This window comes from Phyllostomus hastatus, unplaced genomic scaffold (genome assembly GCF_019186645.2).
Source record: "Phyllostomus hastatus isolate PE091 unplaced genomic scaffold, TTU_PhHast_1.1 phas_contig_1, whole genome shotgun sequence".
In the NCBI taxonomy this organism is placed as follows: Eukaryota; Metazoa; Chordata; class Mammalia; order Chiroptera; family Phyllostomidae; genus Phyllostomus; species Phyllostomus hastatus.
In genome coordinates this window covers 13884283-13898857 of record NW_025333498.1, presented here as the reverse complement: position 1 = coordinate 13898857, position 14575 = coordinate 13884283, and the positions used below count along the sequence as shown (strand labels likewise).

General features: G+C 36.4%; 1 protein-coding gene across 2 annotated transcripts in view; it reads right to left on the bottom strand.

Moving 5' to 3' along the window:
* PDE11A (phosphodiesterase 11A) overlaps positions 1-14575 on the bottom strand; it is a 322202-nt gene that overhangs the window by 224007 nt on the left and 83620 nt on the right. The window lies entirely within an intron of this gene.

Genomic DNA, 14575 nt, shown 5'->3' with positions numbered 1-14575 from the left:
ATCACATTTCTGCACATCTTAAAAACAAAGGTATTGGCTCTATCTTTCAAGGGTGTTTGTAGAGTGAACAGCCTTGGAAAAAAGATAATGTCTTTTTGCAGGGCAAGAGCAGAATTACTATGTAGTATAAGTAAGGTAATATCACCAGCTGGAGAAGAGTTTAGGTAGGCTTATCATCCATTATAAAAGATTTGGGTTCCCTACATTTGAAGTTCCTCTCCTCCAACACATGCCTTGTGTAATCTGTATGATAATGTTACTGAAGATTTTATCTTAAGCTAGAACACCTGTTCACATATCATTAAGATTGTGATTTGTTTTCATCTGTCCTATATATATAAACACAACAAAGTTACTTAGTATTTATAATTGTAAGGTAAGCACCCCAGGAACAATTAGCACAATCCATGTTAAATTTCTCCTTTTTTACCTGAGCCAGTTCCTATTGATTTATTTTTTCATTTCATTGATGCTTCCCTCTACTATATTATATTTTTTATTTTAGTAATTAAGGTAGAAAAGTTATGTACACACTTAACAAAATCTAAATTTAACATCTTTAGCCTCCTTGTAAATAAGATAAGGACCTTGGAAAACTTTAACTCTCAACACTGTTCTTCTGGTATACATGTTACCTTTTTCTTTCTGTCTTGTATTATTACTACAAATTGGCCACTATTATTATTAGTCAATGCTTACTGATATTTACCCATGTACTTAACAATTTTTTTCTCTTCATTCATTACATTATCTTTTTCCTTTTTCTGGGATAGTTTTCTTACTTTTTAAAAACCATCTTTTAGAATATTCTTTAGCATCAATGGCAAATGGATTTGTTTTGTTTAATATAAAAATCTTTTTATTGTAAAATAATTTTAAAATATAATTTAGCTGGGTATACAATTTTAGGTGACAGCTATTTTTTCTCAGTAATTTGAAGATATTATTCCCTTATAATGTGCAGTTGATGCTGCTGAAATGTCATCTGTCAATCTAATTCTTTGTAGAGTTTCCATTGTAGTCTCTGGAGGACCTCTTTATGCCTTTGGTGGACAATTTATACTTTTCCAGTCTTAATCAAAAGCTTAATGAATCATATATATATATAGAGAGAGAGAGAGATACATATATAGTCCAGCACACACAATGCCACTTTTTTATTACAAAATCATGAGCATGTGATTCTGTTATGTAACAATATCATACTCAAGCACACCACACATTTCAGGGGAAATGTTCAATTCACTGTCCATCTCGTGTGAGACGTTCACACACCCTACCAACCACACTCAAGCAAGCCTTACTTATGCCGGACCCTGTGTGTGTGTATAAAACTGCATATGAAGACAGTATCATACCTTCATGACACATTGCAAACTGAGATGAGACCTTTATTTACAAAGCCAGTGATCTACACTGTGTCATTCATTGGCACAACCATTCAATACTCTGTGGCCAGATTTAACTCCATTATGAATATCCATATGACAATATAATCTATAGAATTTCTAAATCAATGTGCAGGATAAGCAAACAAATACATTTTGAAAGCAAAGAGTAAGAAGTTAAAGCAGTGGGAAAATAGAAGATAATAAAAATCAAAATATTTTAATATCTTTTTTCATTAGTGCAACAGATGTCTCAGTGCAACAGATGTCTTTAGAAAAAGATCTACTACTCTAGTATGCTTTTTCTGAAGTCCCCCACCTCCATAAAGAAACACTAATTGGCCTTTACCACCTAGTTTCTGAATGCCAAAAGGCTAAAAAGCCTTAATGACTAAGAAGCTAATGAGTCTGTACACCCCTGTGCAGCACTTTTCAGCTTGAAAGCACTTCATGAACATTGGCTAATTAATCTTTACAACATCCCACGCAGAAAGGGAGTTAAACCAAAGTCATTAAACAGTGTGAGAAAGTCACTTTAGCCCTGGAAACTCATGAAAAGTATCACTAATAAGCATAAAATGTGAGCACTGGGACTTTCCATCAATGTCCTAAAGAAAGACAGTAGGTACCAAGCCTTTGCAAACTTACACACCACAGAGAAGGCTATTAAAGCCCCACGATCTGGTCTGCTCCAATTATGTATCATTGAAGAACATGGCGTCTACACTAGAGATTCTCAGTAAGGGGCCTGGGACCACCCTCTTTACGGACCTCACTCCTGAAGGCAAAGCCCCCTGATGAGTCACATTGCTCTCAGCCAAATTAATGGGTGAGAGAAGGGTTTTCCCCACCATTATAAAACATATCCTTCCTCTGTGCAAATCCTGAGGTTTGGCTCTGGAGTCCCTTCTGCCCTCAGGCATTAACTGTTAGGCAAAGCTTTACTGATTCGGGCCCCATGGACTGGGACTGGTAATGCTTTAAGATAGTTGTAATTCAAATGCTAAATAAGTCTTCAAATAGAGTAATTTGGAAAATAAGTTATCAAAATATAGAAATAGTCACATTATTTTCACATAATGAAACATTTTCCACATCTTTTAGAAATAGACTATTAAAAATGGTAAAAAAAAAAATGGATTTGAAGTTTTCCCGACTCCAGAAGAAATTCCTGCTTCTGGAGGTACAGATTGGTTCATCACAATAGGCTGGATTCTATTCCAAGAAACAGGATCATAAATGAATATTGTTAGCTCACACCAAAGTGTATGCTCTTGGCTAAAGCATGCCTGTTTCTAACAGTGTTGTCCCCTTTCAAAGAAAATAGTCTCCAAAAAATACACAGAAATAAAGTACCAAATTTGTTCTTAAAGATCATTGGCACAGTAGATGACCCAATTGCATACTCTGTAATGTCCACTTTAAGAAGTAACATTCTAAAGACAATGGGGAGATTTCATTTACAAAAGATGAGGGAGAGCAAGAAGGAAAATAAAGGGAAAGGACAAGTTCACTCATCTTCCACTTTCCCTTCTTCGGAGAGGGGAATATAGGTGTTTCTGCCTCTGCCCGTGGGTAGTAAAGCAGGGACCCCAGAGGAAATGGAATGAATACCCTTCTGCTAGTCTCACCTCTTACCTTGAAGACAGTATTGGCTAAAATAACCCCAAGAGGCCAAGCTTACCCAAAGGTAGAAAGGCTGAGTAAGTAGCCTTGTGAGTAACAAGTAGTCTTGAAGCATTAATACCTACTCTGTGACTTTTATAGGCTCCAGCTCTGCTGAGCACTTAAATCATGCAACTAATAGTTATATCTTCCACTAACTTTATTTATTTTTAAAGGATTGTATTTATTTATTTTTAGAGAGAAGGGAAGGGAGGAAGACAGTAAACATCAATTGATTACTCTTGCATGCTCCCAGACCTGACCTGAAACACAGGCATGTGCTCTACTGGAAACTGAACCAGCAACCTCTTGGTTCACAGGCTGGTGTTCAATCCACTGAGCCACACCAGCTGGGGCCAATAACTTTATTTCCAATTGGCACATCCCAGCTCAAGACTTTAGGAAAATAACCCTTTCGTGTCCAGAGGCAATTTTAAATTTCCACCCTCTTAATCAGACATTCCATTGAAGGGAAAACCCTGAGAGAACAAATTTCAGGAGCCACGTTCTTAGACAATTTATATTTTTTTCTCATTATAGATTTCAACAACAAAAAAGTACTCATATTTCTATGACTCAGGAGTAACCCCTACTAACATTTTGGAGACTATCATTCAAGTTTTCCTTTCTCTTTCTCCCTTCACATAAACACATATAGGCTAACACAAAATATTTTTCACTTTTTATAACTAGCTATTAGTTATTATGACTAATTAATATGGATACAAAATATCTCATTGTATAGTCCAGAAAAAGAAAATTTATGATGAAAGAAAGTAGCTTAGTGTTTTCTTGGGCGTGTGGTGGTAATGAGATTATAGCAGCCCCACCTTACCCTTGGGGGTACGTTGTAAGACCCCCAGCAGATTCCTGAAACCACACATAGTAGCAACCCTATATATACTGTGTTTTCTCTTATGCACGCCTATAATAAATTGTAATTTATAAATTAGGCACAGTAAGAGATTACCAACAATAACTGATAATAAAATAGAATAATTACAATAATATTCAGTAATAAAAGTTATGTGAATGTGGTCTTACTCTCTAAAATATCTTATTGTATTGCTTTCACCCTTCTTCTTGTGATGTGAGGTGATGCAGTGCCTCTGTGACAAGGTGAAGTGAGGGCAGTGATGCAGGCATCATGACACAGCATTGGGCTACAATAAAGGTTACCTGAGTACCAACACTGCGATAATGGGGGAGTCGATCTGACACCCAAGATGCTACTAAGTGACTATGGAGCGGGCAGCTACACAGCATGGAGATGCTCACAAAAGGATGATTCACATCCCCGGGTAGAATGGGATGGGGTGAGGTTTCATTGTGCTACACTGAGTGGTACACAATTTAAAACATAGGAATTGTTTATTTCTGAAATTTTCCATTTAATATTTTCAGACCATGATTAATCGTGTGTAACTGAAACTATGCAAGGAGAAACTACAGATAAGGGGGACTGCTGTAGTACCTTAAACTCAGTGTTCCAAACAAAGTTTGTCATCTCAATACCCCTCTCCTCCTGAAGAAAGAGAGCTTGTTCCTCCAAACCACCCTGTATGTGCCAGATGAGCCACTGACGTTGAAGTTACCTGGTTCCAAACCCTTGAAGTTATCTTTGATTGCTGTTCATGCGGAGGCACAAGCAAGTCAGCAATTAGGCAGCCTTTGAAGCCTGCATCCCCATACTCTTGTTTCTCTGGCCCAGCACTGCCATCCCTCACCATCGGTGGGTTATTGTGATAGTAACTGAGACCATCTTATACTTGTAACATATCCAAGAATTCACTAACCTGAGTTTTCCAACAAGGAAAGTCATACAGTTAAACGCACCGGCTATCCATCCCAATGTACCTTGTTGTCGTAATTAAAGAATGTAAGAAATAATAGAAATTCCTTAGGCACATTAAAAAGTAGGGTTTTTTTTAAAACTACTTTTGTGTGAGCATTTTTATACCACATACAGTATGGTTTAAAATCTCATTAGGAACTCAACAGAAAATACCTCCAATATTTAAGACTGTGGCTTGGTATTTTATAGATGATTATGGAAGATATGTAAAAATAGGGAGGAAATATAAAATTGCTATTCAGAGAAACACGAGACCCAGAAGGGATTCTTCTACTTACATATTTTTTTTATTTTCCAAAAATAATTCATCATCAAAATGCAATGCCAATGACATGGATAATAAACCATAGTATTTTTTAATTTCCAGCAATATTCTCCAGTGGAGAAGAAACAGAGAAGGCTATGAAAAACATGCTTAGAGCATTAATATTTAGCTAACATAATAAGGACCCTACAAGGAATGTTATAAATACAAAAGCCTGGATCAAATCCCTATGTTGTGTCTATGCAACTAAAGCACAGAATTTGTACCTAGTAATTTCAGGACATTCTTAACAGACATCCATGAATACAGAGAGGGCTTATGGTTTGGCTTGACAACAAATAGAACATTATGAAGGGTTAATCATCACTACCAGAGTAGAGTATAAATCCTAAGAGGCAAGAGGAAGCTTTCTAGGTGGGACATCATGTAATTCAGTAAGGTTTCTCATTCTATATGTTGAAACAGTCCAGCTAACAAGCAAGGAGGCTTTAAAGCCAAATCTTTAAATGAAGATTTTCTTCATTTCCTTTCTCTGCTTTAAAAGAAAATTCATAGTATAAGCCATTGCTTTAAATTCTTGTCCTCACTAAAATCAACTGTAATACAATCATGTATGAACCCAAAGTGTACTTTGGAGCTATATATTACAGCATCCATGACCATAATCAAATCAGAGCCTAGCTCAAGCTCACACTGCAGCAGTGCCAATGACCAAGTAGAGTTCTGCTTGAACTAAAAGCAATAAAGTTATTTGTTTTGGTCTTAAAGGGCAGAAATTTTCCTTACTAGTATATCTGGCAGACTTACTCTACCAAGTAAGATTGATTTCATGACTACTCTAATGCTCATCCATCGACCATGAATGACAGTTAGACATGGCTGTCAGCTCAAGGAGTTTGTAAGACGCAATGTCAAGTTAGAGACAGAGTGAACTCCTTGATTCCAGAGTCAATATTGTGTTCATTTCACTGTCCCTTTGAAATAGGACACAATATCTGACACAAAATCTTATCAAGAAATAGTTATTGAATAGATGTGTCTTTATAGTCTAGTCTAATATGTATCTTCACATTCTATCTGCTATTAGGCTTTCTTTCAGGCACAGTCCTTCACCAGGAGAGGATAGAGTGCCAGTCTCCCTGTGCACACACTGCAACCAGGAAGCTTAGGGGGCAGAGGTGGGTTGTAGTGAACAAGGGACCAGCCTTTAGGTTATATCAACTTTTCTTGCTTTGAGAAAGAATAGGGGAGCAGCAACAATTTTCTCTGGATCTATATCAATTTCCAAGGTTAATGAAGATAACAAAAACCAAACAAACACACACTCTGGTGTGGAGGCCACATTTGGGGAGGCCATGCTCTAGTCCACTGGGAGTCTTGATTCACTGGGCAGCAAGATAAAAATGAAATGAGTATTTAGTGACTGAATTAACCTTAAGAAATGAAGACTACTATATTTTAAATAACCTTCTCTTAAAATTGCATTTCAGAGACTGCATCAGTATTTTAAAGCCTGCTAGGATGAGCTTGAAGCTTCATCTGCACAAGGATAAGACTTGTTTCAGTTCGTAATTCCTGTGAAGTGGCTTCTGTGGTTTACTTTCTCTTTCTTTTGACATCTGGATGCTTGATGTTTCCCTGGGTTTATTTTACACTTAATCACAATTAAATTACTTGTGTGTGGGTGAAGGTAAGGGGTGTGGGGAGGGAGAGCTACAACTTTTGTAGTTGAACAAATTTCATTAAGAATTTTATAAAGCTTTCCTCTCCCCAGTCTGACCACCCAGCACAGAAATCACTGGGCACAGTTTCTTCTGGTCTGCTCTGTGTGGGACTCCAAAGACAGCAGTAATATGTGTAAATAGGTAACTGCTATCTGAACAATAATTCCACTTTTGTACAAGTTATTTACTTAATAGGCCAAAGTTCCAGGATAAATATTACTATAATGAATAAAGTATACTTCATGACAAGAAGTTGGAATGAAACACCACCAATTACAAGTGTGATAGAATGAAGGTGGACTGTTCATTTTGTCAGTATATGTATGTAACTTAGCAGTTAATACTTTAGATTTCTCTTTGTTCAATTTGAAGCTTATTGTTTGAGGTCTAAATTGATCAGTTAATTAAGAGCAATTTAACAGCTATCTTACAATATTATTATATATTTGTGCTGCTAGTCATAAAATGACTAGTGTTTCTGAAGCTATTTCTTTCCAATAAATTTGAGAAGATGTATTAAAGGAAGTACATGCTTGTGGAGGGAAAGGCCTCCATTCAAGCAAGCAGGAAAGCGTGTATTAGCAATGCCTACCTTGCAGGAAATCAACAGCCATATCCAACACCTGGGTAAATAGTCAATGAACTGAAAATCAGACCAGGAAAGACAAAAAATATCATCTTGGTGTGAGTTTCAGTATCCGTTTGGGAAAGCCCTAGTGAAAGGCAGAAACAGCAATCAAAGTTGAAAATAGAATCCTAGCCCTGGCTGGTGTGGATTGAGTGCCAACCTGCAAACCAAAAGCTAGCTGCTGGCTCAATTCCTAGTCAGGGCACATGCCTGGGTTGTAGGCCAAGCCCCCAGTAGGGGCCGAGCAAGAGACAACCACACATTGATGTTTCTCTCCCTCCCTTCCCCTCTGTCTAAAAAAATAAACAAATAAAATCTTTTAAAAAATAGGATACTAAATAACTACCAAGCTCTGTGGTTCAACCTTTTCCTTGCCTGGAAATGACAGAGAGAGAGGAATAGAAAGGGTAGGGAATGTCAGCCCACAAGTATTTATTTATAAGGAAACTGCTACATGCACATCAACTAATACAAGTCCCAGGGTCATTCTGGGAGCCCTGAATAAAACAAAAATGTTGTTCCTTCTGACCACATGACTTGAATCTCAATGAGGATCCATGAACCGACTGAGACCCTGTAAAAATTCACAGAGGACTGTGGAGAGCTTGGTGTCATAACTGGCCTCTGAACTTTAACTGGAAAAGCCAAGCCTCCTTATCTCAAGCAAATGTCAGAAAGACCAAGACACCTAATCAGCTATCAACCTTCTCTGTTTGGTATCTCGGAACCCAAAACCACTTATCAACATACTTTGTCTCATCTTTATATAATTTTGTTTTATTTTCTTCGGGTACTTTTTCAGTGATTCAGTTTCTTATGTAGATATCTATGTATTTATATTAACCAACTGCCATCAGGAATCACAGAAAAGATGAGTGGGATGTCATTTGAGGAGTGTGAGGTATCCTCAGAGAGAAGAAAGGAACATGCATGCTTTACTAGGCAGATTAAAGTTTAAAAATTATCAGTGAGTCTCAAGCCATAATAAAGAACGTCCTTTACTATTTTTTCCCTTGCTCTCCCAGAACATACTGCTAATGTTTTCTACGCCTGGTCTGTTTTGAGCTTGGTTGTATTTTGGTATTTGTGTGACAATGTCAGAGCCCTGGCCTGTCATTTCACATGGTGCTAGTGACACTCACATCCATTTTTCATTCAGTTTCTAGAAAAATTATCCTCCTTCTTCCATGATTAGAAGCCATGAAAAGAAAGCCATCCTTGCGCCCTTGGTGCAATTCAAACAGAGCACCCTGTAGCTCATTCTTTAGTCACTTCCCTGCTCCAGCAGCTCCCCAAGGTGGAAACAGGCTGAGAAAGACAGGCTTTGGAAGTTGCCTCATCACCAGTGCCCTGCCATGAACAGGTGGATATTTGAAAAGTGCCTTGGATTGGAAATGTATTTATTTATACCCAAGGTTTTAATAAATAAGGAACACTTTTACTAAATTATTTTACATTTTGAACACACTCAGATATTGCTGGGAGCTGCAATTAGCTGTGATTTGGGGTTTCTAGGAGGACTGTCAAACCTAATTATCATGTCCCCAAACTACTTGTGAGGCATGTCCTTACACATTTCTACCGAGGAAAGTTGTGAACACTTTCAGAGTGGTCTAAGTGGTGTGACCATACATCACACTTTGCTTCAGAAGCCAGGCTTCTGCCTGTTGATGCATTTCCTTTCACTTGTACAAGTGTCCTTCCTGATTCGGCTGGTAAGTTACATGGTCACCCTGCCTCTAATTTACTTAGTTTTATAAGTCAGTCCTGAGAGCAACGTGAAAGATAAACCATACGACTAAACACATACATTTAATAGTAGAGTGAAATCTTTATTGGCAAGAAGCTACAGCTCTTTTCTTGTGAAATCTGCCTATGAAGGTGACCTAAAAACAGCTGCGTTCTATGTTTTTTTTCCAAAAAGTTGCAATGGGATGAGCAAGAACACTTGAACTTTGCCTCGAGACCCAGAGTGAAGAGAAGGTCTGTACATGCCAGACAGGAAGTAGCACGAAGGGAGCTTCCAGAACTAGAGGGAAGAGCTACAGATTCTGCTTTGAGTATTTTTGAGTATTTTGAATATTTTTTCTATATATTAAGAATATACTCTCCAATGTAGTGTTTTCTTCAAGAGACTAAATTAGTATCTGAATCAACTGAAACCATTTATTTGTTGTTGGGCTGTTTCTTCAACAGCAGCTGGGCCAAAAGGCAACCTTGATTATATTGCAATTATATTTGAAAAAGTACATGAGATAATAATCAAGACAAAACGGGGTCTTGAGAATTTATGCTATTTTATTTATTCCAGAAAAGCTTAATAAAGGAGGTGAGATTTCAGCAGCTACTTGAATGAAGGATGCAAGTCTTATTTATAATAGTTTGCTTTTCCATTAGCCTACTGTGCTCCTAGCTAATACCATTATCAATTTCATTTAAAAAAACAAACATTCTGGCACAGCATTAAGACTTATTTTTTAAAATATGAGCAATTTTCTTTGCAAATAATAGCCATCAGGAAATTACCCCCAAATGTGTTCTGCATGATATTGATAAATTGAATACTGTTGAATAAATTTAGGAATTGCTGAATTAAAGAGAATGCTGAGTGCTACTTGTCACACCTTGCACAGGAGAGGATGCACCGTGAATCTCTAAGATGGGCACGCCATTAAATTTCTATCCTGCAGAGTCTAGAGGGAATGGTGTTTCATGGTTCACCCTACCTTACTTACAAGTTTATGTAAATACTTCCTAATTAATCAAAGTCAAAGCTAGCTTGAAGTGACCACATTTCAGACTGGGCAAATTTTGGAAGAGGAGTATGTAGTAAAAATCAGCACCAGTCAAAGAGAAGTTTAAGACTTTTTCTCCACAACTCCCAAGCTGAGCTCCTGGTAATGAGATCTCCTTTCTCACTCTTCTGTTAGACTTTTCCAATGCCTGATGGTGTGCTAAGTGCTTTGAATAATTATCTCATTTAATCCTCGCATCAATTTTCTGATTTGAGTGTCACTAAGTCATTTTGACAGACTAGGAGCTGTGCCTTGAAGCTGTCAGGCAGCTTGCCCTAAACTTCCCTCTTAGTAAGTAGCGAGGCTGAAATTCTACCAGATTCAACCCTCATGCTTTCTTCTGACTCTCCTATCTGAGGATTCTCCCATCAGCTAAATTCCTAATGCCCTATCTCTTCCTCACATCCTCTAAACAGAAATGAAGGGGAGAGTGTTTTACCTTAGGGCAGGAGAAACTTTTGGTTAGATGATGTGGAGAACATACTTAAAAGAAAATTCTGTCACAAATGTGTACCTGGTAAAGTTTTTGAAACAGCCTTCATCACTGATTTTTATGCAAGATAATAGTGTCCTCTGAGAAAGTGAACAACGTGGATGACCAAGCTAAGAATTCCTGTTTATGCGAATTTACTTTTCAAGGCTCTCCCAGAAAAATTGATGAACATGTAAGTTGTTTGAAATTTTTTGCTATGTCAAATGCTGAGACAAAAAACAAAGTTTTATTAGATCTCTGCATTGTTTGAATTTTTATGCAAACATAATCACCTCTATATCTCCACTTTAAACATCTTAATGTTAATTTTACATTAAAAAGAAAAGCAGTCCCTGGCTGGCGTAGCTCAGTGGATTGAGTGCGGGCTGCAAACCAAAGTGTCTCAGGTTTGATTCCCAGTCAGGGTACATGCCTGGGTTGCAGGCCATGACCCCCAGCAACTGCACATTGATGTCTCTCTCTCTCTCTCTCTCTCTCTCTCTCTCTCTCTCAAAAATAAATAAATAAATAAAATCTTAAAAAAAAAGAAAAAAGAAAAGCAGTGTGTATTCATGACACATTTGAAAAACAGAAAAACATAAACAATGAAGTTAAAATCAACTACAAACCCTCCATTCAGAGATAACCATTCTTAGCATCTTATTTCCTTCATCAAATAGGTGTATAGATACTGATGGCTGGTAGGTAGATACATATACATGTGTAGTACTTCTTTTTTCATGAAGTCAAAATATGCTATTGTGTATGTACTACTCTTTTTCCTTATCATATCATGAGCATCTTCCTGTGTTATTGGCAAATTCTTTGAAAGCACAGTAAATGTTAGAATTGGGACATATCATTCCTATAATTATTTTCATCCTATTGATCACTAGAGAATTTCCAGGTTTTTTGTTTTATAAAACACTGTCATCTTTGAATCTTAATATCTGCTCATATCCAATGTTATCACCTTAAAGCAGGATTCTAGAAGTATGAAACCAAGAGCTAGTTGTTTGAAAAAATAAACAAGATTGAAGAACTTTTAACCAGTCTCCTCAAGAAAAAAGAGGACCCAAATAAATAAAACCAGAAATGAAAGAGGAGAGCTAACAACTGAAGCCAAAGAAATAAAATGGATTGTAAGAAAATACTGTGAACAACTAAATGCCAACAAATTGGAAAACCAGGTGAAATGGATGAATTCCTAGAAACATATAATCCTCCAAACCTGAATAAAACAGAATCAGAAAACTTGAATAGACCAATTATAACTAATGAAATTGAAGCAGTAATCAAAAACTCCCGGCAAACATAAGTTCTGGACTGGATGGCTTCCCAGGCAAATTTTACCAAACATTCAAAGAATAACTAACATCTATCTTTCTCAAACTATTCCAAAAATTTCAGGAGGAGAAAAGACTCTCAAGCTTATTTTTACAAAGCCAGCATTATCTTAATTCCAAACCAGATAAAGTCAATACAAAGAAAAAAACTTATAGGGCAATATACCTGATAAACATAGATGCTGAAACCTTCAACAAAAATTAGCAAACCAGACCCAGCAATGCATTAAAAAGATCACACACCATGATCAAGTGGGATTTTATTCCAGGGGTGCCAGGTTGGTAAAATATCTGCAAATCAATAAACATGATACATCACATAAACAAATGAAGGATAACAATCACATGATTATATCAGTAGACACAGAAAAAGCATATGATAAATTCAGCACCCATTTAGGATAAAAATTCTCAGTAAAGTGAGAATATAGGAATCATACCTCAAAATAATAAAAGCCATATATGACAAACCCACAGCCAACAAAATAACTCCACAGGCAAAAACTACAAGCACTCCCCTTAAGATCAAGAACAAGACAGGAATGGCAGCTTTCACCACTCTTATTCAACATAGTACTGGAAGTCCTGGTTAGGACAGCAATCAGACGAGAAGAAATAAAAGGCATCCAAATTGGAAAGGGGGAAGTAAAAATAATGATGTCATTATTTGTAAATGACATCATATATATGTAGAGAACCCTAAATATTTCACAAAAAAACTACTAGAAATGACAAATTAATTCAGCAAAGTAGCAAGATACAAAATTAATATTCAGAAGTCAGTGGTATTTTTATTCATTAATAATGAACTACAGAAAGAGAAATTAAGAAAACAATCCCATTTACTATTGCAAAAAAAAGTTACCTAGGAATAAATTTAACCAAAAGGTAAAAGACCTGTACTCAAAAAAATTACAAGATTCTTAAGAAAGAAATTGAGGAAGATGCAAATAAGTGGAAGCATGTACCATGTTCATGGATAGGGAAAACTAATATCATTAAAATGTCCATATTACCCAAATTAATCTACTGAGTTAATGCAATTCCTATTAAAATAACAATGGCATATCTCACAGATATAGAACAAATATTCAAAAAATTTGTATGGAACCACAAAAGCCCCTGAATAGCCTCAGAAATCTTGAGAAAGAAAAACAAAGTTATAGGTATCATACTACCTGATATAAAAATATACTATAACCATAGTAATCAAAAGACCATGATATTAGCACAAAAAAACAGGCATATAGGTCAATGCAATAGAATAGAGAGCACAAAAATAAATCCACCTTTCAATCAAAAATTAATTGACCTTTATGGTCAATTAATATTTGACAAAGGAGTCAAGAACATACAATTGGGTAAAGACAGTCTCTTTAATAAATGGTATTGGGAAAATTGGATGGATACATGCAAAAAAAATGAAACTAGACCACCAACTTACACCACACACAAGAATAAACTCAAAATGGATTAAGGAACTAAATGTAGGTCATGAAATCATAAAAATCCTAAAAGAAAACATAGGCAGTAAAATCTCAGAAATTCCTTGTAGCAATGTTTTTTTTTCTGATATATTGACTCAAGCAAGGGAAACAAAAGAAAAAAGGAACAAATGGGACTAAATCAAACTAAAAAGTTTTTGCACAGCAAAAGAACTCATCAACAAAATTAAAAGGAAACCCACTGAACAGGGGAGCACATTTGCTAATGATACATCTGATATGGGGTTAAGCTCCAAAATATATAAAGAACTTATACAGGAAGACAAATGACCCAATTAAAAAATGGGTGAAAGACCTGAATGGACACTTCTCTAAGGAGTGTCTATTCTCTAAGGACACACAGATGGCTGATAGACATATGGAAAAATGCTCAATGTCACTAATCATCAGAGAGATGCAAAATGAAACTTCAATAAAATATTACCTCATGCCTGTCACAATAGCTATCATCAATAAATCAACACACAAGTGCTGACAAGGACGTGGAAAAAAGGGAACCATAGTGCTCTGTTGGTGGGAATGAAGACTGGTGCAGCCACTGTGAAAAACGGTATGAGGTTTTCTCAAAAAATTAAAAATGGAACTGCTTTTTGACCCAACGATCCCACTTCTGGGAATATATATGAAGAAACCTGAAACTCCACTAATTCAAAACAATATATGCACCCCTGTGTTCACTCCAGCATTATTTACAGTAGCCATGATCTGGAAACAGCCCACGTGTCCGTTAGTAGATGAGTGGATTAAAAAGCTGTGGTACATTTACACAATGTAATACTACTCAGATGTTAGAAAACAAAGGAAAATCTTACAGCATGGATGGACCTGGAGATTATTTTGCTAAGTAAAATAAGCCAGTCAGAGAAAGACGAATACTATATGGTCTCACTTATATGTGGAATCTAATGAACAAAATAAACTGATGAACAAAA